The following is a 24,474-nucleotide window of genomic DNA, read 5'->3' as shown; positions in this document are numbered from 1 at the left end:
CACCCCCTATGAAGTCATTTGGATTGATTATCTCCCCTTAAAACATTATACACAAAGTATAACCTACCATAACCTCAAAACTGACAGTATAAAACAAATCTTTATTGTCACCCCCATGAAGTCATTCGGATTGATTATCTCCCCTTTAAACATTATACACAAAGTATAACCTACCATTATTTCAAAACTGACAGTATAAAACAAATCTTTATTGTCACCACCTATGAAGTCATTTGGATTGATTATCTCCCCTTAAACATTATACATACACAAAGAATAACCTACCATTACCTCAAAACTGACAGTATAAAACAAATCTTTATTGTCACCCCTTATGAAGTCATTTGGATTGATTATCTCCACTTAAAAACATTATACACAAGGTATAACCTACCATTACCTCAAAACTAACAGTATAAAACAAATCTTTATTGTCACCCCCTATGAAGTCATTTGGATTAATTATCTCCCCTTAAAACATTATACATACACAAAAAATAACCTACCATTACCTCAAAACTGACAGTATTAAAAAAATCTTTATTGTCACCCCCTATGAAGTCATTTGGATTGATTATCTCCCCTTAAAACACTATACACAAAGTATAACCTACCATTACCTCAAAACTGACAGTATAAAACAAATCTTTATTGTTCACCACCTATGAAGTCATTTGGATTGATTATCTACCCTTAAAACATTATACATACACAAAGTATAACCTACCATTACCTCAAAACTGACAGTATAAAACAAATCTTTATTGTTCACCCCCTATGAAGTCATTTGGATTGATTATCTCCCCTTAAAACATTATACACAAAGTATATATAACCTACCGTTACCTCAAAACTGACAGTATAAAACAAATCTTTATTGTTCACCCCCTATGAAGTAATTTGGATTAATTATCTCCCCTTAAGATCCACAAAGTATAACCGGCCATTATTTCAAAACTGACAGTATAAAACAAATCTTTATTGTCACCCCCTATGAAGTCATTTGGATTGATTATCTCCCCTTAAAACATTATACATACACAAAGTATAACCTACCATTACCTCAAAACTGACAGTATAAAACAAATCTTTATTGTTCACCCCCTATGAAGTCATTTGGATTGATTATCTCCCCTTAAAAAACTATACACAAAGTATAACCTACCATTACCTCAAAACTGACAGTATAAAACAAATCTTTATTGTTCACCCCCAATGAAGTCATTTGGATTGATTATCTCCCCTTAAAACATTATACACAAAAAATAACCTACCATTACCTCAAAACTGACAGTATAAAATAAATCTTCATTGTCACCCCCCATGAAGTCATTTGGATTGATCATCTCCCCTTAAAACATTATACATACACAAAGAATAACCTATCATTACCTCAAAACTGACAGTATAAAACAAATCATTATTGTCACCCCCTATGAAGTCATTTGGATTGATTATCTCTCCTTAAAACATTATACATACACAAAGAATAACCTACCATTACCTCAAAACTGACAGTATTAAACAAATCTTTATTGTCACCCCCTATGAAGTCATTTGGATTGATTATCTCCCCTTAAAACATTATACACAAAGTATAACCTACCATTACCTCAAAACTGACAGTATAAAACAAATCTTTATTGTCACCCCCTATGAAGTCATATTTGGATTGATTTTCTCCCCTTAACACATTATAAACAAAGTATAACCTACCACTACCACAAAAATGACAGTATAAAACAAATCTTTATTGTCACCCCCTATGAAGTCATTTGGATTGATTATCTCCCCTTAAAACATTATACACAAAGTATAACCTACCATTACCTCAAAACTGACAGTATAAAACAAATCTTTATTGTCACCCCCTATGAAGTCATTTGGATTGATTATCTACCCTTAAAACATTATACATACACAAAGTATAACCTACCATTACCTCAAAACTGACAGTATAAAACAAATCTTTATTGTTCACCCCCTATGAAGTCATTTGGATTGATTATCTCCCCTTAAAACATTATACACAAAGTATATATAACCTACCGTTACCTCAAAACTGACAGTATAAAACAAATCTTTATTGTTCACCCCCTATGAAGTAATTTGGATTAATTATCTCCCCTTAAGACATTATCCACAAAGTATAACCGGCCATTACCTCAAAACTGACAGTATAAAACAAATCTTTATTGTCACCCCCTATGAAGTCATTTGGATTGATTATCTCCCCTTAAGACATTATACATACACAAAGAATAACCTAGCATTACCTCAAAACTGACAGTATAAAACAAATCTTTATTGTTCACCCCCTATGAAGTCATTTGGATTGATTATCTCCCCTTAAAACATTATACACAAAGTATATATAACCTACCGTTACCTCAAAACTGACAGTATAAAACAAATCTTTATTGTTCACCCCCTATGAAGTAATTTGGATTAATTATCTCCCCTTAAGACACTATCCACCAAGTATAACCGGCCATTACCTCAAAACTGACAGTATAAAACAAATCTTTATTGTCACCCCCTATGAAGTCTTTGGATTGATTATCTCCCCTTAAAACATTATACACAAAGTATAACCTACCATTATCTCAAAACTGAAGTATAAAACAAATCTTTATTGTTCACCCCCTATGAAGTCATTTGGATTGATTATCTCCCCTTAAAACATTATACACAAAGTATAACCTACCATTACCTAAAAACTGACAGTATAAAACAAATCTTTATTGTCACCCCCCTATGAAGTCATTTGGATTGATAATCTCCCCTTAAAACATTATACATACACATAGAATAACCTACCATTACCTTAAAACTGACAGTATAAATCAAATCTTTATTGTCACCCCCTATGAAGTCATTTAGATTGATTATCTCCCCTTAAAACATTATACACAAAGTATAACCTACCATTACCTCAAAACTGACAGTATAAAACAAATCTTTATTGTCACCCCTTATGAAGTCATTTGGATTGATTATCTCCCCTTAAAACATTATACATACACAAAGAATAACCTACCATTACCTCAAAACTGACAGTATAAAACAAATCTTTATTGTCACCCCCCTATGAAGTCATTTGGATTGATTATCGCCCCTTAAAACATTATACATACACAAAGAATAACCTACCATTACCTCAAAACTGACAGTACAAAACAAATCTTTATTGGCACCCCCTATGAAGTCATTTGGATTGATTATCTCCCCTTAAAACATTATACATACAAATTCAATAACCTACCGTTACCTCAAAACTGACAGTATAAAACAAATCTTTATTGTCACCCCCTATGAAGTCATTTGGATTGATTATCTCCCCTTAAAACTTACCATTACCTCAAAACTGACAGTATATAACAAATCTGTATTGTCACCCCCTATGAAGTCATTTGGATTGATTATCTCGCCTTAAAACATTATACACAAAGTATAACATATTACAGTATAAAACAAATCTTTTTTGTTCACATCCTATGAAGTCATTTGGATTGATTATTTCCCCTTAAAACATTATACACAAAGTATAACCTACCATTACCTCAAACCTGACAGGATAAAATAAATTTTTATTGTCACCCCCCTATGAAGTCATTTGGATTGATTATCTCCCCTTAAAACATTATACACAAAGTATATATAACCTACCGTTACCTCAAAACTGACAGTATAAAACAAATCTTTATTGTTCACCCCCTATGAAGTCATTTGGATTGATTATCTCCCCTTAAGACATAATTCACAAAGTATAACCTACCATTACCTCAAAACTGACAGTATAAAATAAATCTTTATTGTCACTCCCTATGAAGTCATTTGGATTGATTATCTCCCCTTAAAACATTATACATACACAAAGAATAACCTACCATTACCTCAAAACTGACAGTATAAGACAAATCTTTATTGTCACCCCCTATGAAGTCATTTGGATTGATTATCTCCCCTTAAAACATTATCCATACACAAAGAATAACCTACCATTACCTCAAAACTGACAGTATAAAACAAATCTTTATTGTTAACCCCCTATGAAGTCATTTGGATTGATTATCTCCCGTTAATACATTATACACAAAGAATAACCTACCATTATCTAAAAACTGACAGTATAAAACAAATCTTTATTGTTAACCCCCTATGAAGTCATTTGGATTGATTATCTCCCGTTAATACATTATACACAAAGAATAACCTACCATTATCTAAAAACTGACAGTATAAAACAAATCTTTACTGTTAACCCCCTATGAAGTCATTTGGATTGATTATCTCCCGTTAATACATTATACACAAAGAATAACCTACCATTAACTCAAAACTGACAGTATAAAACAAATCTTTATTGTCACCCCCTATGAAGTCATTTGGATTGATTATCTCCCCTTAAAACATTATCCATACACAAAGAATAACCTACCATTACCTCAAAACTGGCAGTATAAAACAAATCTTTATTGTTAACCCCCTATGAAGTCATTTGGATTGATTATCTCCCGTTAATACATTATACACAATGAATAACCTACCATTACTTCAAAACTGACAGTATAAAACAAATCTTTATTGTCACCCCCTATGAAGTCATTTGGATTGATTATCTCCCCTTAAGACATTATACATACACAAAGAATAACCTACCATTACCTCAAAACTGACAGTATAAAACAAATCTTTATTGTCACCCCCTATGAAGTCATTTGGATTGATTATCTCCCCTTAAAACATTATACATACACAAAGAATAACCTACCATTACCTCAAACCTGACAGTATCAAACAAATCTTTATTGTCACCCCCTATGAAGTCATTTGCATTAATTATCTCCCGTTAAAACATTATACACAAAGTATAACCTACCATTACCTCAAAACTGACAGTATAAAACAAATCTTTATTGTCATCCCCTTTGAAGTCATTTGGATTGATTATCTCCCCTTAAAACATTATACACAAAGTATAACCTACCATTACCTCAAAACTGACAGTATAAAACAAATCTTTATTGTCACTCCCTATGAAGTCATTTGGATTGATTATCTCCCCTTAAAACATTATACACAAAGAATAACCTACCATTACCTCAAAACTGACAGTATAAAACAAATCTTTATTGTCACTCCCTATGAAGTCATTTGGATTGATTATCTCCCCTTAAAACATTATACATACACAAAGAATAACCTACCATTACCTCAAAACTGACAGTATAAAACAAATCTTTATTGTCACCCCCTATGAAGTCATTTGGATTGATTATCTCCCCTTAAAACATTATACACAAGGTATAACCTACCATTACCTCAAAACTGACAGTATAAAACAAATCTTTATTGTCACCCCTATGAAGTCATTTGGATTGATTATCTCCCCTTAACACATTATACACAAAGAATAACCTACCATTACCTCAAAACTGACAGTATAAAACAAATCTTTATTGTCACCCCGTATGAAGTCATTTGGATTGATTATCTCCCCTTAAAACATTATACATACACAAAGTATAACCTACCATTACCTCAAAACTGACAGTATAAAACAAATCTTTATTGTCACCCCCTATGAAGTCATTTGGATTGATTATCTCCCCTTAAAACATTATACATACACAAACAATAACCTACCATTACCTCAAAACTGACAGTATAAAACAAATCTTTATTGTCATCCCCTATGAAGTCATTTGAATTGATTATCTCCCCTTAAAACATTATACATACACAAAGTATAACCTACCACTACCTCAAAACTGACAATATAAAACAAATATTTATTGTCACCCCCTATGAAGTCATTTGGATTGATTATGTACTATATATACCATGGTTTTTACGAGTTAACATATTTAAACAAACGAATACGAAGGATGAGTTTGTTTAAATATGTTAATGAGTAAAACACATGGAATATAAAATTTTTAATATAAATAAAATGATTGACAGCTTCAAAACCTTCAACTAATATTGGAAATTGATCAAGTTACAGTTTTATCCAATGAAATGGAAGCTTGCGCAAGTCACTTTTGCGCTTCGTGTATGATCGTCTGTGTACTTTATGTAATAGAACCCCTGAATTTGCAGAAAGTAAAGAAAATGTCGGATTTTCCCTGATTTGTTTTTAGTTTTGCGCCCCGTGTATGATTGTAGGCGCAGGTAATTTCATAATGTCATCAGACTGAGGTAAACAAAAATGTCGGATTCCAGCGACAAGGATTAAATAATTATTCTAATGACGGTAAGAATTGTTTTTTTGTTTGTTTTCAATGTATCATACAAATTAATCATATTTTACAGAATTTTCATCTAATTGAAAAATGCTTCTCTTCCGTTATTTTATTAGATTATTGTTTATTTATTAAAACACAATTTTAATGATAAAATACTATTTTAACAGTGGCGGATCCAGGGGCCTAGATAGTGTATGTCCCCTAATCATGTTTTTTCACAGATATTTGTAGCCGATATTTATTCCTTTTTGTATAGGTACCCCCCTTTTTAAATCTAATTTAAATTGAATTTTCGCAAAGGAAATGATAGTGTTACATTTTATTTTTTTCAAAACTGAAAAAAGAAACATTTAGTAATTGTTTCCAAAATTAAGGGAATTCGTAACAATTCTGTGTAGTTTGAAAAGGGTTTCTTGAAATGTGGTACACATAATTTATTGCTTTAAGTTTTTCTTATAAAATGAAAACAAATGAAGATCTTGACCTCTTAGTACGTTTTACAGTTTCCTAAATATTTTAGAGGCGGATACATTTAAAAAAAAAAAGGTGGAGCTTCAGCCATGGAATAACACGAAAATGAATATGTTATACCATGGCTGAAGCTCCGCCTTTTTTCCTTTGGATTCTAGTCGAGTTGCATATTTAATTAGCAAAGTATGGTACAACATAAATTTGCATATAATATACCATGGTTTTCCCTCACCACACTTTTTAAGCAAATTATTTCATAAAAACATCAAAGGAAAAAATCCAATTTTTGTTACAACTCCCCTTAACACATTATAAACAAAGTATAACCTACCATTACCTCAAACCTGACAGTATAAAACAAATCTTTATTGTTCACCCCATATGAAGTCATTTGGATTGATTATCTCCCCTTAAAACATTATACATACACAAAGAATAACCTACCATTACCTCAAAACTGACAGTATAAAACAAATCTTTATTGTCATCCCCTATGAAGTCATTTGGATTGATTATCTCCCCTTAAAACATTATACATACACAAAGAATAACCTACCATTACCTCAAACCTGACAGGATAAAACAAATCTTTATTGTTCACCCCATATGAAGTCATTTGGATTGATTATCTCCCCTTAAAACATTATACATACACAAAGAATTACCTACCATTACCTCAAACATTACAGTATAAAAGAATCTTTTTGTTCACCCCCTATGAAGTCGATTGGATTGATTATCTCCCCTTAAGGTCAAGGATCAGTAAATAAACTAGTCCATAGATTTTTTTTAAATTTAAAACTCAATTAGATATTGAAAATATACATCAGAAAATGTAAAAAAAAAGTATGTGTCACCGACTTCATTTTCAAGAAAAATCCATTTTTAAAATGGTCTGAGAGGGTACTAAATTACATTGAATAGATAGGGTAAATCTATATTTTTCTTCTACAATTTTCGGTTTCTGGTATAAATCACGAGAACCGCTCCATAGAATTTTTTTTTAAATCAAATATTTTTTAACTCTTTGTCTTTCGAATTAGATGATATTAAAAAAAAACATGGTCACCGACTTCGTTTTCCCTGTAGAAGCGACCCAAACCCAACATTTTGGCAAAAAAAACCATCAAAATTTGTGACGTCGTAATTTTTATTACATAAAGTCAAGTTATAATGCTAATAATTTCCAACGTTCTTCGTGTTGATTATGCATGATGATTATGTGTTTCGTATTGATAGATGCTTTTTATCATAAGAGTCTGGATAATTATCATAAATTTTTATTTAGTATTACCAATATTCTTTATTCTTAATATTTTAGCACCCCATTATACACTTTTTCTTTTTTTTCCTTTTTTTGCATTTATTCTGCAATTTTTGCCTATTTTTGTGTATTCCGTGAACCCCAATCAGACCGTCTTTTATGGAACATTTAAAAAAGAAATTATACGTTGTAAAAAATGTGATACATGTATGTTCATTATCAATATACATATCTAAAACAATTACTAATTCAGACAAAAATATGTTGCAAGTACATGAACGCAAAAATGTAAAAACTTAAAAATAGAAATCATCAGGGTTACTGTCTACAAGTTGACACAATAAAAGATGTAATTGAAGCTATATTTTTTATGCCCCCCTCAACTACCCCTGTAGGTCTGTCCGTCCGTCATTCTGTCTGGCCACCGTCCTTCCGTCCGTCCGTCCCCCTTCATAGTTTATAGTTATTTCGCAAAACATCTACAGTTTGAATCCTAGAACGTACTTTGCTGTCTGTTTGCATGTGGTCAGGGTTTTGATCTTTATTAATATTTGCTCTAATTAGAGATAGTTGAACTTTGTCATTTTTGGGTAACCAATTCATAAATCTCTTAGACTATCTTGTAAGTCATCTGTTTACACTTTTTCTCCGTTCCGATATATGATTTGGCCACTTTTGAAAATAAAACTTTTTTTTTCAGCAGCGGAACATGTAATAGCTTGTGTTTTGGTACTATATCATGACACAACGTGTTCTGTCCATATACTGCTGCTTAACATAGCACATATAAACAAACATTATATCAATGATTCTACAAATTCTTGAAAGAGTGTCGTGTGGTTATTTATACATCTTCAAGTTAATAAGTAAAACACGCAGACAAACTGACATCTTTGTTAATATCTTTTTTGTTTTGTATAAAATTTATTGTCTACAAGTCTACAAAAACGTTTTAAAAAGTTTACTAAATGGTTATTGTTCCATTAGGCAGCAACCATTTGATTTTCTGGGGGGGGCTATGGTTTTTTTTGGAAAAAAAAGTTTGTTTCCAGTTTTTGGAGAAAAAAATAATTTGTTTTTGATTCTGAGAAAAAAAAATTGTTTGTTTCACCCTCAGCTGCCACTATATATAATGCTAAAATTGAAAGAAAAAAATTGTTTTCGACTTGTCGCGAAAAAAATAAATTGTTTTTCGCCACAGGCGAAAAAAAAAGTTTGCACAGAAAAAAAACCCATAGCCCCCCCCAGAAAATCAAATGGTTGCTGCCTTAGTGTACATATGTATGCTCGAAGTATATATAGAATCAGTACATGATACACAACATGCGACAAATAAAGGGGAGGGGTAGTAATGACAGGAAACTAAATTAAACTAAGGCTTTGATGAATGTAAACTTTAATAAAACTGAAAGTTAAATAAGGGGAACAGGAAAACAGTGTTCCAGCTAGCATGAAATGGAGGGGCGCCGCGCCCCGCCCCCGAAATTTTGCGCCCCTCTGCCTTTTTTAAGCGCCCCTGCGCCCCTCTGTGCCCTTTTGAAAAAAAGTTTAAAAAACAATCTTTTTTCCTCATATCGTCGCCATTTTGTTGAGTTCTTTATACACACACTTCATTAAGACAACAGATTAAAATTGTTGACACTTGTTACCCGATTATAATCACCTATTTGATTAGAGTCAATTACTTAATCAGGTGAAATTTACGACCCTGTCTAATCCCTTTACCCTGAAGCACCAAACATCGAAGTTAAATGAATTGATTATTTTAACACCTGACGATGCAAAATATAATTTATAAAATAAATGTGAACGGTGTTCATTTCTATTGTATTTGTTATTTATTATGTCATTTAAAAAGAATCATTCCAATAGGTCAACACGCAAAATGCATGAAACATGATGTAACTTTGACCTCCGTAGCAGAGTTCAAAAAAATGTATGGGTCACTGAATATTCACAATTCAGATCGTTTTTGTTTTGATGTTTTTATTTTTTAAACTGATCTTTCAAACTAGTTTTAATCCAGAAGAAAGTAAAAACATTGCTTGACTGTACCTTAAGTTGAATATCTATATCCAAATTAAATTAATTAAAACTGTAATCCATGATCACAAATTGAATGCTTTGTTTACAATTGTTGAAAGCCATGTGCTTTTTGGCGGGAAAATTCGGGAAACCCCTTATTAACAGGAAACAGTTACATTTCATTGTTATTTATAGACAGTAGGAATTTCATTTTGGAAATCATTTTGATTACAACTGCTAAGATTCATTCATGAAAAATTATAATAATTTCTTGGGGTGAAACTGATATTAATACTTTTTTTATTAAATTAATTTACATCTAGGGGTATATGGAAAGGGGGGCTGTTTTTTTTTTGTTTTTTTTTTTCAATAATATTACAAATATATATAAAGTTCACCAGTCTGAAAATACATGGTTAAATGGATTTTAATTCTGAAAAACTCATGTTTATTTAATTCCTTTTTTTATTTCCATCATAATAAGAAACAAGCTACATGTATAAGGTATTTCAAACATATATTTTTGGCTTTTATATAAGAACATTCAAGACTATTAATATGTATGTGCCTGCAGTAAAAACAAACCTGGTAAGGCCTAAAAAAATTCTACAGGGCCCTTGAAAAAACTTTTGGATCCAGGCTGGCCTTCAGAGAAAATGTTAAGTATTGTTCCTGACTGTATTGCAGATTTATGTGAAGTTTTTAAACTGACATGCACAATTCATTTCACAAGTGTAATAAAAATAATTCTACAAAACAACGCAGCGCATCGTGTTGCAAATTCATCTTAGACCCACCATGCATCAAGAAATATGTCTTTATGTGGTAATATTAAGTATTTGATTTTTTTCAGTGAGAACACGCTAAAGTGCCCTTTTTAAAAACGCGCCCCTCTATTTTCAAATCCTAGCTGGAACACTGGGAAAATAAGAATATATTGCATCACTTACAACAACCTTTAAATTGACCAGCTAGGGTACATTTTTTTTATTCGGTTAATTTTTACCCATACATATATAACAATTTCCTTTGAGGAGACAACCATACGAATCAATACTATTAGGATACTAAGCCCTGTATAAATCTTCAAACCATATACTATTTATACATGTATCTATTGAAAGATTTGTGTTCTATTTTTAACATCGAAATTGCGGAAGTGAAAGAAAGCACCATTACAAAAAAAAAACAACGTTAGATTACAAAATGTAGCGATGAATTAATGATCGTGAAACATCATTTATGCTTATTTTTAATTTGTTATAGTCTAAAAACTGTGTATGAATATTAAACTATTGTTCCAACCGTGAACAAGGTTAATTAATTTTTAAAAAGTGACTGTATTATAGTTTAGTGCCATCTATGACTGACTGACAGCAGCGGCGAATTTATGACCAGTATTAGTTTATGTGGTTCATTTCCTTTTCTCTAATTTGAAAATATTTTTACGTGTTCCGACTGGTGTGATAATTTTCAAAATATGGGAGATATAGTCTTACCGTACAATACTAAGTTTTAACTTTAGTATTAATGTCCAAAACTTGCACCCCTTCTACTTATTTTCTGCTATACGATGTCTTTTCCCAATGAATATAGGGTTTTTGAAAGGACAGTTTTGACATAGTACATATAGTATACTTCCGAGACCACACTGTTTTTTCTCATCACAATTATGTAAAAATAGTAGTGAGCAACAGTTTTCACACTTGTTTTACACTCTACCACCCTACGTCCTGATTTTCATTTTGGAGATCATGTTCAGGACTGTTTTCATATTCATTTTCAATATTTAATTTAAGAAAAACAAGTTCATTCTCCTAGAAGTAACATACTTTCCGTCAAATTTACCGGCCCGAGACCACAATTAATTCCTCTTTATAACGTTTTTTCGCATTAAAATAGTTTTGCCTATTCTTTTTGTCTAATTTTTTGTGTGTGTAATGTACAGTACAAGTCCAAATATATATGCAATTTTCAGGAAAATTGCATGTTTACATCATACAAATTTGACCAATACACATCCATACCCCTATAGGCAAGTTACAAGAGATGATCCGAAAATTGTAAATATTACCTTTTTGCACCTGGCCTAATCACTCTTTCCTTATTAAAATCAGTTAAAATAAAACATCTAAAAGTTTATTTCAGCTCTCTTCTTTCATTTCCACCCCAGAAAAGCTAAGAAATGAATGAGAAAGGAAAAAAAAAAATAAAGAAAAAATACACTATAATTAAAGGGAACTATATTCATGAACAACGAAAAGCAGGGTCATTAATTGTGGTCTTGGGCCTACCGTTGACGTTGTCCCATCGAAAAGTCGCGGGATGCAATTTTAATATTGCAAAATCTGGTCAAAGGGACGTAATTCGTACAAAACGTCGCAATATTTCGCGGAATCCGCTAGATGGCATTCATTTACTGTTACTTGACCTTAATACATTATACATAAAGTATAACCTACCGTTACCTCAAACCTGACAGTATAAAACGCATCTTTATTTTTCACAGCCTATGAAGTCATTTCGATTGATTATCTCCCCTTAATACATTATACACAAACTATAACCTTTCTTTAACTCCAACATTACAGTATGAAACAAATCTTTTTGTTTACCCCGTATGAAGTTAATTGAATTGGATTGATTATCTCCCATAAAACAATCATACACAAAGTATAACTTACCAATACCTCAAACCTGAATAAATCAAATCTCTATTGTTCACCCAATATGAAGTCATTTGGAGTGATTATCTCCCCTAAATACATTATACACAAAGTATATGTAACCTACTGTTACTTCAAACCTGACAATATGAAACAAATCTTTATTGTTCACAACCTATTAAGCCATTTCAATTGATTATCTCCCCTTTATATATTATGCACAAAGTATTACCTACCGTTACCTCAAACCTGACAGTATAAAACAAATCTCTATTGTTCATCCCCTATGAAGACTTTTGGATTGATTTTCTCCCCTTAATACATTATACACAAATTATATATTACCAACCGTTACCTCAAACCTGACAGTATAATACAAATCTTTATTGTTCTCATTTCAATTGATTATCTCCCCTTAATACATTATACACAAAGTACAACCTTTCATTACATATGTACTTCAAACCTGACAGTATAAAACAAATCTTTACTGTTCACCCCTTATAAAGTCATTTGGAATGATTATCTCCCATTTATACATTATACACAGAGTATAACCTTCCGTTACCTCAAACCTGACAGCATAAAACAATTTTTTAGTTCGCCACCTATGAAGTCATTGAATTGATTATCTCCCCTTAAAACACTATACACAAAGTATAACCTACCATTACCTCAAACATTACAGTATAAAACAAATCTCTGTTGTTCACCGAAAATGAAGTCATTTGGATTAATTATCTCCCCTGAAAACATTATACACAAAGTATAACCTACCATTACCTCAAACATAACAATATAAAACCAATCTTTTTGTTCACCCCTATGAAGTCAATTGGATTGATTATCTCCCCTTAATACATTATACACAAATTATATATAACCTACTGTTACCTCAAACCTGACAGTGTAAAACAATCTTTTTGTTCACCCCTATAAAGTCATTCGGATTGATTATCTCCCCTTAATACATTATAAACAAAGTATCATCTACCGTTACCTCAAACCTAACAGCATAAAACAATTTTTTTGTTCACCCCCTATAAAGTCATCTGGATTAATTATCTCCCCTTAATACATTATACACAAGGTATAATTATATAACCTATGGTTACCTCAAACCTGACAGTACTAAGCAAATCTTTATTGTGACACCACCTATGAAGTCATTTCAATTGATTATTTCCCCTTAATACATTATACACAAAGTATAACTTACCGTTACCTCAAACTTGACAGTATAAAACAAATCTTTATTGTTCACCCCCTAGAAAGTTATTTGGATTGATTATCAAAATCTCCCCTTAATACATTATACACAAAGTATATAAAACCTACCGTTACCTCAAACCTGACAGTGTAAAACAAATCTTTATTGTTCACTCCCTATGAAGTCATTTAGATTGATTATCTCCTTTTAATACAATATACGCAAAGTATAACCTACCGTTACCTCAATTTGATAGTATAAAACAAATCTTTATTGTTCACCTCCTATGAAGTCATTTGGATTGATTATCTCCCCTTAATACTGTGACAAGTAACCCCCAGGGCATATATTTTTACAGAGGTTGACCCTGAGGTCACTCCAATGTCTTGCTATCGCCTAAATTTCCATCATGCATAAAAAAAATTGTTGCTTTTTCTAATTCCTGCATTTGTGCAGAATGCAGAAATCTACTTGTTGTTGTGAGACTTTTAGTAGTCTAGTAAAATATAGGAACTCAAGGAACACAATACCAATATTTCATTTTAAATAATTCTTTGTCTTTGATTATACTGAATTAATGTTACCTGATGCATTGTGTTTCATTTTTAACATTGAACATGACGTCATAACTTAAACAACGTCCCAAGTAAAATCTCTAACAACAGAATAAAAATCGGAAAAGTTACCGTATTTCTGTTGTTTTTTTTTAACAATTATGTAAGTAACAAAAAAAAAATTCATAGACTTCGTCCCCATACACAGGCCTGCCTCATATTATATAAATACATGATACATACAACCATAATATTAATATAATATATAACAACAAACCAGTGTATTCTCTTTATTATTATTATATTAGTATAATAGTCCAAGGTTTGTATCACTACAATATGATAGTTATTATCATGAGGATGAATTTCCTGTCATTTATTCATCATCCAAGCACGAACTTGTATCAGAAAAAAATATCTATAAATTAACCTCAGTTTCAGGTATAACATGTGATCTGTTTCTGTGACATGTGCTTTTGACCATCCACAAGAACCTGCGGTCATCTGATGTTCAGTACTTCAGTACTTTGATTTTATATTTGTATTTCTCAGATCTGCAGTGACATCACAACATGTAACTGACCAATCAATGATAAGCATTTGTGTTATGTAAACAATGCTGAGAGGTGATGCAGATAAGAATCCTCTAGATTTTCCATAGACTTTAATGCAAATTAATTTAATTGATAATTATCGTTACCAGTTGAATATATAGTAATGTTACGCTTTTAATATTGTTAAAGACACTATATTACATCTCCATTTTGATTAACATACAATAACCTCTGGTTAAAAAAATAATCAGGAATATAAATAATCAGTAATCACCTTCAAATAGATGTGTTCCAGACCGTATGAGTATTTGGACCGTACGCGTACGGTCTGGACCGTATGCGTACTTTTTCAAAATACGCATACGGTCCGACCGTACGCGTACGGTCTGACTGATATTAAGAAGTTGGTCAAGCTTATTAGATACAAATGTATATAACAGATCAACATGACTTATATCTCCAATTATTATAAAAAGTTCAACAGCATTTGACATAAAAACTTAATATTTTAACTATTTAAAAAGATCACGCTTATTCAATCTGTTAATCTTCTGTATTTTGCAGGCCGGTAATTCATTAATTGCAGCTCAGTATGGTCATTGAAATTGAAGTTATCAGAAGTAAACATAATGTGGGAGGACAATTGTTTTAGAATATTTATGAACTTTACAAAAGAAATGCATACGCAAAGGAACATGCATTAACAAAACATGTAAATGTAAAAAATACGACGTTCTTATTAGAAGCAAGTGTCACCTTCGGCCAGAGTAACAAAATAGAATTCACGGATATACAATTAAGCAAATATTTAATTTCAATTGTTCGCTTATTCACTTTATCATCGGCCATATAACAATCTGTATAACTAAAAATAAAGATTTTGATAAATGTTTGTTTAAATTTAACCCATATGATCCCAAAACGTATGATCAGCTGGACCGTACGTGTATACTCATACGGTCCGACCGTACGCGTATGATCAGCTGGACCGTACGAGTATACGTTTACGGTCCGGACCGTACGCGTACGGTCCAAATACTCATATGGTCTGGAACAGATGAACAAACTAGAGGATTCCTGTTGGCATCACCCCCTGAAAAATGTAAATGCCAGGATGTCCGGATCTGAGAATTATGATGTAAATATATTTTTTCCTTGTTATAGATAAGACATATATATGTTTAAAATTGTTGATAATGTTATTTATTCTATATGAGTGCTAAGTTCCTATAATAATAAGACTTTACTGTTTGTTTATTGTTTATGTAGTGATATTATCATAAAGTATTCCAAGTCAGGAATGTTTTCATTTTTGCATAAATTGTAAACATCAAGATTTTGTTAAAATTACTTTGAATTTCCATATTTTTATGTTTATCTAGTCATTGCAAATGTTTTAATAATTGTGTTTGTTTATTAACTTGTACCAACAAATGGGTAGAAAATGAGGAATATTGTAATATAATAGAGACTTGTTTAATTTTGAGAAAGTTCCCGTACTTTTTCATCTGAAACTTTTTCGGGATCACTTTAGACATCTACTGTCTGTCAGTTTTGGACAATGACAGCCAAACTTACATATATACACTCTTTTCTAAATTCGAGTTCTAGAATTTACTTTTCCCCACTGAAGGTTATGCATTTTGTTTAAACTTGTCGATCTTCGTATATGTTGACAGCATGTATCGCCATTACTTCAGACGAAAGGCTAACTCGAATAATTCTGCGCCCTCTAGCGGCCTATGTCCTCTCGAGGTTAATGTAGCTATCGATAGTGAGTCGGAATATAACGACTGGATTATTCGGGTTAACGAAAGGCTAGCGATTTCATTGGTCGATTAAAAGAATAAAGTATTTTGCCTTATTTTTTGTTGAAACTGTTACAATAATGTTTTATTTTACGATTAATTTTAGAAAATGTAAAAGTTTATATTTTAATAATTTTGTATTCTTTGTCGTTTCAACTTGATAAAGAATGGAGCTTTTTGATTGGCTATCAGTGCAAGATGAGGCACTTAAGGGTAGATAGTGACAGAATATAAGTTCCCCTATAATAGTTGTTCCAAAGAACTTTTAGCATATAACAAAAGTTCCATTGGGAACTTTACTTATATAATATTTTATCCAATGCTATAAGACAATTTCCTTCACAAAGGATAAAATATTACATAAGGAAAGTTCCCAATGGAACTTTTGTTATATGCTAAAAGTTCTTAGAATATATATTATGGACAATGTTTTATATATTCATGATATTATAATGAAAGTTCCAGGAATATTTGTTATATTATAAAAGTTCTGGAAATATTTGTTATTATAAAAGTTATAAGAATATTTGATATATTATAAAACAGTTCCAGCGGCATATTTGGAATATTGGCTATATTGTAAATTTTCCAGGAATAGTTATCATGGTTATTAGATAATGAAAGTTCTTGAAATATTTATTGTATGATCAAAGTTTTAGGAATATATACTACAATATTATAGATTATTTCTAGCTACAAATGTGTGGAATTAAATTTCCAATAATAAAGTAGACATTTTCACCTGAAATTTGCCACACGGTGGCTAACTTCATGCTTGACTAAAGTTTTAGCATATCTGACTTTCTTCATTGGTACAGACTAAAGGATTCTTTAGTTAAGTCACAGTGGGGCATGCAGTGATAAAATATTAAAAATATATATCCTAACCGTGCTTAGAATAAGAGCCTGTAAAAGTTTTGTTGTATTCCTCAGACTCCATCTTTGTATGTACTACATGTACAGGTAAATATCATGTGAGGTGATCATTAATTGAGATTCTTCTTCTTCTTCTTTAATCAGGTGTAAAGAAATCAAATGACACTCTTTCTTTAAAGGAACAAATATTTTGACACCATATGATATTTTAGTTCCAGGAAAATACCTTATGAAAGTGGAAATAATATTATGTAATGTTTGTTCCCAAGAACTTTTATTATCCATAGTTTTTTCCAGGGGGGGGGGGGGGGGGAACAAGTATTATGCGGAACAAATTTATGTTCACAGATCCATCTTCTTCTTCTTCTGGTATTTTGTTCCGTCCACGTTGGGACAACCTCAATTGAGTAGAATTTTCTTTCTTCAATATCTACAGTCAACAGTAATAAAAATCATGTCAATAATATCCATCACCACATTTATATACACTATATATATACACCATATCAAGGAATTGTATATTTAAATATACAATTCCTTGACCAATTCCTTGACCATATATAATATACACAATATCAATCACAGTCATTCACGGTAAACTTAGCACTAAATGTTCCCGGCACACTAACAATATACTTATACCCAAAAACAATTAGCAAGGAGGCAATTGTGCATCAAGTCAATGAATAGTAAGTTGGTTTATTGAAGTAAAAACAATCATTCTAAAATACGATCTAGGAAATGCAAGTGAGTGGCTAGATATTCAGATGAAAAAGGATGAACTGTTAAATAAAGCTAAAAAAAAAAGGTATCGGTGCCTACTGGATTGAGCGAATAACATCTCTAGCTAAGCTCTATACCGGCCTTCGATACCTTAACAGTGATATATTCATGCCAGGAAAAATACATCCAATATTGCGAATCAAGCACCAATCTCCACTGAAGAGACAGCAAGAGAGTACCTACCAAGGTCAAACTATTAACTGGAACTTATATGCTACAACCTTTTAAGATATAAGCCGATATACAAAGAAGGAACTAAAGATCATTGTATAGCCTGTGACTTTAAAGAAGAGACATTAGAACATTTGCTTATAGAATGTGAAGCGTGAAATTACCTGCGAGATCCAATACTACAAACAATTAAGAACCTACTAACCACAAATGGGAATGTGCGTGAAGAAGATCTCACATGTGAAATGACAATTCAAGTATTAATGGACATTACAAAAATACAAAAGATATACAGAGTCACATCTGACCTGATGTCTCAAATAGAACTCCAATCAAGAAGACTAGTGTTCCTCATACACGACTTCTTATTAAATCTTAAGAGTTTCAGTTCATAAATATTCTGTGAATTAACTGAAAATAGTTGTAAAAACATCATCTTTCATTTGCTCTCATAATATACAGTGAATAAATTAGAGTCAAATTAACAGTTTAAAGATATATATATAGGCGAATTTATCAAGGTCAAAGACCAAAAATCTTCCCGTCTTTTTTTCATTTTGTGAATTATCTAAAAAATGAATATGTGACCTAATCTGTATATGTTATCACATTAAATATCAGTAGACCAAAAAACAAAAAAACAAAAATATATAGAGAGAGAGAGAGAGAGAGAGAGAGAGAGAGAGAGAGAGAGAGAGAGAGAGAGAGAGAGAGAGAGAGAGAGATTGCCTAACAATGTAATTTTAACACACTATTTAGTATGTAAATATAAGAATGTTTAAAATATTTACAAAATGATGAAAATAAACGCAATATTTTCGCTAGACCAACTAGCTTTATCAAGCGTGCATCTATCCAGGTGAAATCGGATGTAGATGATAAGAAACTTTTGCAGCTCAATGTATATGTTGCACTTAGCTGCCTTGAAAATAAGAAAATTTTGCAGCTGAACGTCTATGTTGCACTTGAATTTAGCTGCCTTGAAAATAAGAAAGTTTTGCAGCTCAATGTATATTTTGCACTTGGATTTAGCTGCCTTGAAAATACCTAATTGGTAGTTGAAGTTAGCAACGTCCATTGGCCAATATTACGGGTTAAAAAGGACGATGCTTTGTTTTAAATTATTCTTTATCTTTCCTGTATCTTTTCTCGTCTTTTTCGTTAAGACCATCAGGTTCTAAAGTGTGGAGTTGGTGGATCCAAAAGTTTTCTCTTCCCCTTCTCGCCGTGGTGTCCCACTCGGTGTTGACTTCTATAATTTCATTTTGAAAAGTGACATTATCAAAAGGATGTTTCGTTGAACGAAGATGCCTTGTGAGAGGACAGTTTTTGTTGGTCTTGTACGATAAACGATGGTTATTGAGCCGAATATTAAATTTGTCCATTGTTTCTCCCACATACTGAATGCCACAAGTGTCACATGTTAATATATAAATTGAGTTCTCCGTTTTACAGTTGGAATTGGAGTAGATGGTATAATTTTGTTTAGTAACGGAGCTGATGAAAGAACTGCTTGTATTAGCAGCTTTACAACACAAACATTGTTTGTAGCAACCGGACGATGGAGTAGGCTGCTTTGCTAATACAGATGTCACTAATTTGTCACGGATGTTTTTAGGTCTTCTGAAGGCCATGACTGGTGGTGATGAAAAAACGTTTTTTTAAATCATTTTCTATAATTTTCCAATGCTTCTGAACAATGGATGACACATTTTTAAAATCAGGATGGTAAGTGAGTACAAGGGGTGTTCTGTTAGCTGCTTTATTCTTATCTTTGTACTCAAGAAGTTCTTGACGACTAGTTTTGTTTGCTCTTTCGAAAGCGCTATCAATGATGTTGTTATTGTATCCTCGAACAACTAGATGTTTACGAAGTTGTCCAAGTCTAGCATTTTTCGTATTTTCAGTAGAGCATATTCGATCATATTCTTTTGATTCGCAATGCCTGGCTGAATGGGATACCACGGGAGCAGTGTTTAGGATGGCAACTTTTAGGAGAAAGAAATTGATGTTTGTCCGTTTGTTTGTTATGAAGGTCCGTTATAATGGTTCCGTTCTTGATGTAACTCGTAGTATCGAGGAAGTTTATTTTCTCCATAATAAATGATTCATATGTAAATTTTATTGAATTGTGGAAAGAGTTACAGTGTTCTAGAAATTCATTAAGATGTTCTTGTGAATCTGTCCATTTGAAATCAATGTCGTCAATGAATCGGAACCACGATAAGGGCTGATATGGAGCACTAGCCAAGAGGTGTTTTTCAAGTTGGCCCATAAATATGTTGGAATATGACGGGTCAATTTTTGTGCCCATACTAGTACCGTCTATCTGGAGATAGTGTTTGTCATTGAAAGAGAAGTTGTTATTCTCCAGTACTAGTTTCAGAAGTGTAACAAGGCACTCAGTAGGAGGATTTTTTTTCACTACGAGTGTTCCATGCCTCTTCACACGCTGCTATTCCTTCGTCTTGTGGAATGTTGGTATTTAAAGAAGACACGTCCATGGATGCAAGTATAGTATTGCTTGGTAAAGGATTGAGGCTTTCAATTTTCTTTAGATAATCAGTTGTATCTTGAATGAAGACAGAATTTTCTTGATGGTCAGATACTGTCAATAAGACCACAAAGTATAAAAAAAAATTTGATCTTCTGGGGTTGTTCGTTTAGATGAGGTTCTTAGTTGTGAAAAAGTTAGTATCATGAGAGGATAAAAAATCCTCTTTTTCAAATTTTCAAATTTTCAAATTTGGGAAGCGTAAAACTTCGATTTTTTTTTATTTCTCTGCAATAAGATTCATATTTTAGAACTTGAAAGTGAAAATTAAATTGGGCATATGAGGCGTGTCATTGGCTATATACCTCTCCACATCATACAAAGCTTGTAAATATATCAGATGAATTTTAATTAACCTTTTATTTCAGACAATCGTTTCATTTCTTAATCTAATTGTACCGCTATTAGTAAATTGAATTTTATAAGCAAGACCTGTGTAACTTGTTATTCCCGACAAACTTTTTATAGTAAAGCAAAATATATATCTTCCTCCTTTTCGGATCTAAATGGGGAAACATTGCATTTTATTACGTTTTATGTCAATTGGTCTCTGGTAGAGAGTTGTGTCATTGGCACTCATCATACCGTATATATCTTCTCATTTCATATAGATTTATGCATTACGCAAATACGATATATTTTGTTGTTTGTTGCTTACGTTACTTTCAGTGGGAAATATTTCATCCATATTCAGTACAACTATAAATCATTAAGAAGTATCCATATTGATATGCAAAACAAAATTTCAAGCGAAATAAAAAAAACCCGTAAAACGTAAGAAATTAACGTTACTATTTGAGACGCAATATCGTGCTTAACGTCATAGCACACATTACATTTGGTACGGTTCCGACCGTAACAATTTTTACTGCAAGTACGGAAAACCGTACCAAAAAAAAATTCAAAATATAAAAAAAATATGCTAAGAGTATTATGCAAACACTCCAGACAGTAAACGTGTTACATTTACCTCTGCCTGTTTTCTTCAAGAAAGGGAGAGAAAAAAACGTCACTCAACATTAAAAGTACTGAGCACGACAGTGTACATAACCGCAGTATTACCGCAATCAGTTTATTGATTAGCAATAACAGTAAAGGAGTAATACATCGGAATTGTCTGGGTGCTGTTGAGAATAATGTAGGGTGTTGTTATTGGTTCATGCGTTTGTGAGCTTGTAACTTGGCGTGTTTGTTTGATGTGTGACTGGATTGCTTTGCTGAACTACTTGTGACTGCAATTGTAATGTGTGCGACCAACATATGTCTGACCAATAGATTGACTGATAAACACTGACCGGTTGGTGATTCTGACTGGTTAACTTCTGGAAAAATACAGATGTCCCCATGCAAGTCAGTGTTCCGGAAATGGACGTTTCAACAACCAAAGAACTTTTTATAGATAATTATCAATTTTTCAATACTTGCGAAACGCGAGGACGCGTTTCGTTCGAGGAGGGAGAAATGTTTACTATAGTGACAAAATTTTAAAAAGTGAATAGAAACAAACAAAATTGCAATTTTTTTCTCAATTACGAGGTGTTTTATTTTAAAAACACCATTTGCATAAGTTTTCAATTTATGTAGTACATAGTTAAGCAGAACAATAAGATATCAAGTCGACGACATGGGTATCTTTCAAGTTGGATGAAGAAAATGCATAACCTCCGATTTTTATGAAAAAATTACCACGGACGGAAAACATATCAATCTATTTAGTTCAGTTATTTTCGTGTCTGCCCTTCCATTATGTGACTGAAGAAAAAATTCCCAAAAATGGGTAACAATTGTATCGAAAAGAGAAAATCGAGTGCACCTTTTTATGTTAGGGCGTGTTTGAGTTGATTATTTTGTCTTGATATCGTACAAAATAAGAATATTTCATACATCGTCTCGCTTCAGATTCTATCATTTTTATATATTAAAGCTACAGGTTGACTTTATAACACAAAAAAATCACAGTACTAAAAGATGAAATATATGGGTCAAGTGAAATACCTATCTAATGACTAATGAGTCTCAAAAACAGAGAAGGTGTGTTCGAATAGCTATTTTTTTACTGAAAGTACTTGACGACAGTCTTTCAAGTTGGATGATGAAAATGCATATCTTCGAAAAATTATATTTTTTTGTGTGTGATTACTAGTGTTTATAGTCTTCATACACTAAAAAAATCTAGTCTGCCCTTCCACGAAATATTTAATTAGAATTTTTTTGAATGTTTATGAAATTTCGAAAATTCCACCTGACAACCGATCAGACAATAGTTTTAAGTTGAATCAATGCAGACAAGATTATTAACTGATGCTCATTAGCTAGTTGATACATTTGTCTTTTAAAATACAACTGACATATAAGGATCGTAATGGTGCAATGTGGATAAATTTATCGGTAATTGGTAGCGCGTCATCCCTACAATGGCTTCCATTTAGAACTACGATTATGAAAATGAACTGGCGTAATGGGGAGATAATTCTGACGAAGTAGAATCCTGACTGCCACATTATGTTTTCTTCTGATATCTTCAATTTCAGTGATCATAATTCAATCAATGTATAACTGATCGACATGCTAAATACAAGTGAGGGCCCTCATGGGGTTTTTGATTATGTGATTACTTGGCCGTTTTTTTAATGATTATTTGATTATTAAGCCAAATATTTCATGATTATTTGATTACCTAGGACTGTATTTTTAGTTTATGATTATTTGATTACTAAAGATAAGCAAATATTTAATGATTATGTGATTATATTGGCAAAAAAATGGTGATTATGTGATTACTAGGACCCCCCCCCCCCCCATGAGGGGCCTCACAAGTCAGAGATTAACAGATTTAATGAGCGTGATTTTTTAATACGATTGTGAAAATGAATTGGCGTAATGGGGAGATAATTTTGACGAAGTAGACTCCTGACTGAAAGTCGTCGTTTGTTTATGTAATTTATTCGTGTTTCTCGTTTCTCGTTTTTTACATAGATTAGACCGTAGGTTTTTCAAGTTTGAATGGTTTGACACGAGTAATTTTGGGGCCCTCTATAATTTGTTTGTTCGGTGTGAGCCAAGGCTCCGTGTTGAAGGCCGTACCTTGACCCATAATCGTTTACTTTTATATAAATTGTTATTTGGATGGAGAGTTGTTTCATTGGCACTCATATCACATCATGGCTTCCTATATCTAGCATCACATGGTTACGAATCTGCCTCAATCCACAAATTTTGTCAGTAGCATGTCGAAAAGCTAATTTATAATAAAATCAAATTCATGCAAATCATTTGAATGAGATAGA

At 32.1% G+C, this 24,474-nt stretch overlaps 1 protein-coding gene across 1 annotated transcript in view; it reads right to left on the bottom strand.

The window, feature by feature from the left end:
* LOC143070622 (uncharacterized) overlaps positions 1-16,769 on the bottom strand; it is a 78,552-nt gene extending 61,783 nt beyond the window's left edge. The window contains exon 1 of the mRNA XM_076244850.1: positions 16,574-16,769. The gene's annotated coding sequence lies outside the window, so the exon portion shown is untranslated. The remainder of the gene's footprint in view (positions 1-16,573) is intronic.
* Positions 16,770-24,474: the final 7,705 nt, after the last annotated feature.

Source organism: Mytilus galloprovincialis, chromosome 4 (genome assembly GCF_965363235.1).
Source record: "Mytilus galloprovincialis chromosome 4, xbMytGall1.hap1.1, whole genome shotgun sequence".
Lineage (NCBI taxonomy): Eukaryota > Metazoa > Mollusca > Bivalvia > Mytilida > Mytilidae > Mytilus > Mytilus galloprovincialis.
Note: the sequence above shows the minus strand (reverse complement) of the source record. Positions and strands in the feature narration are given on the sequence as shown.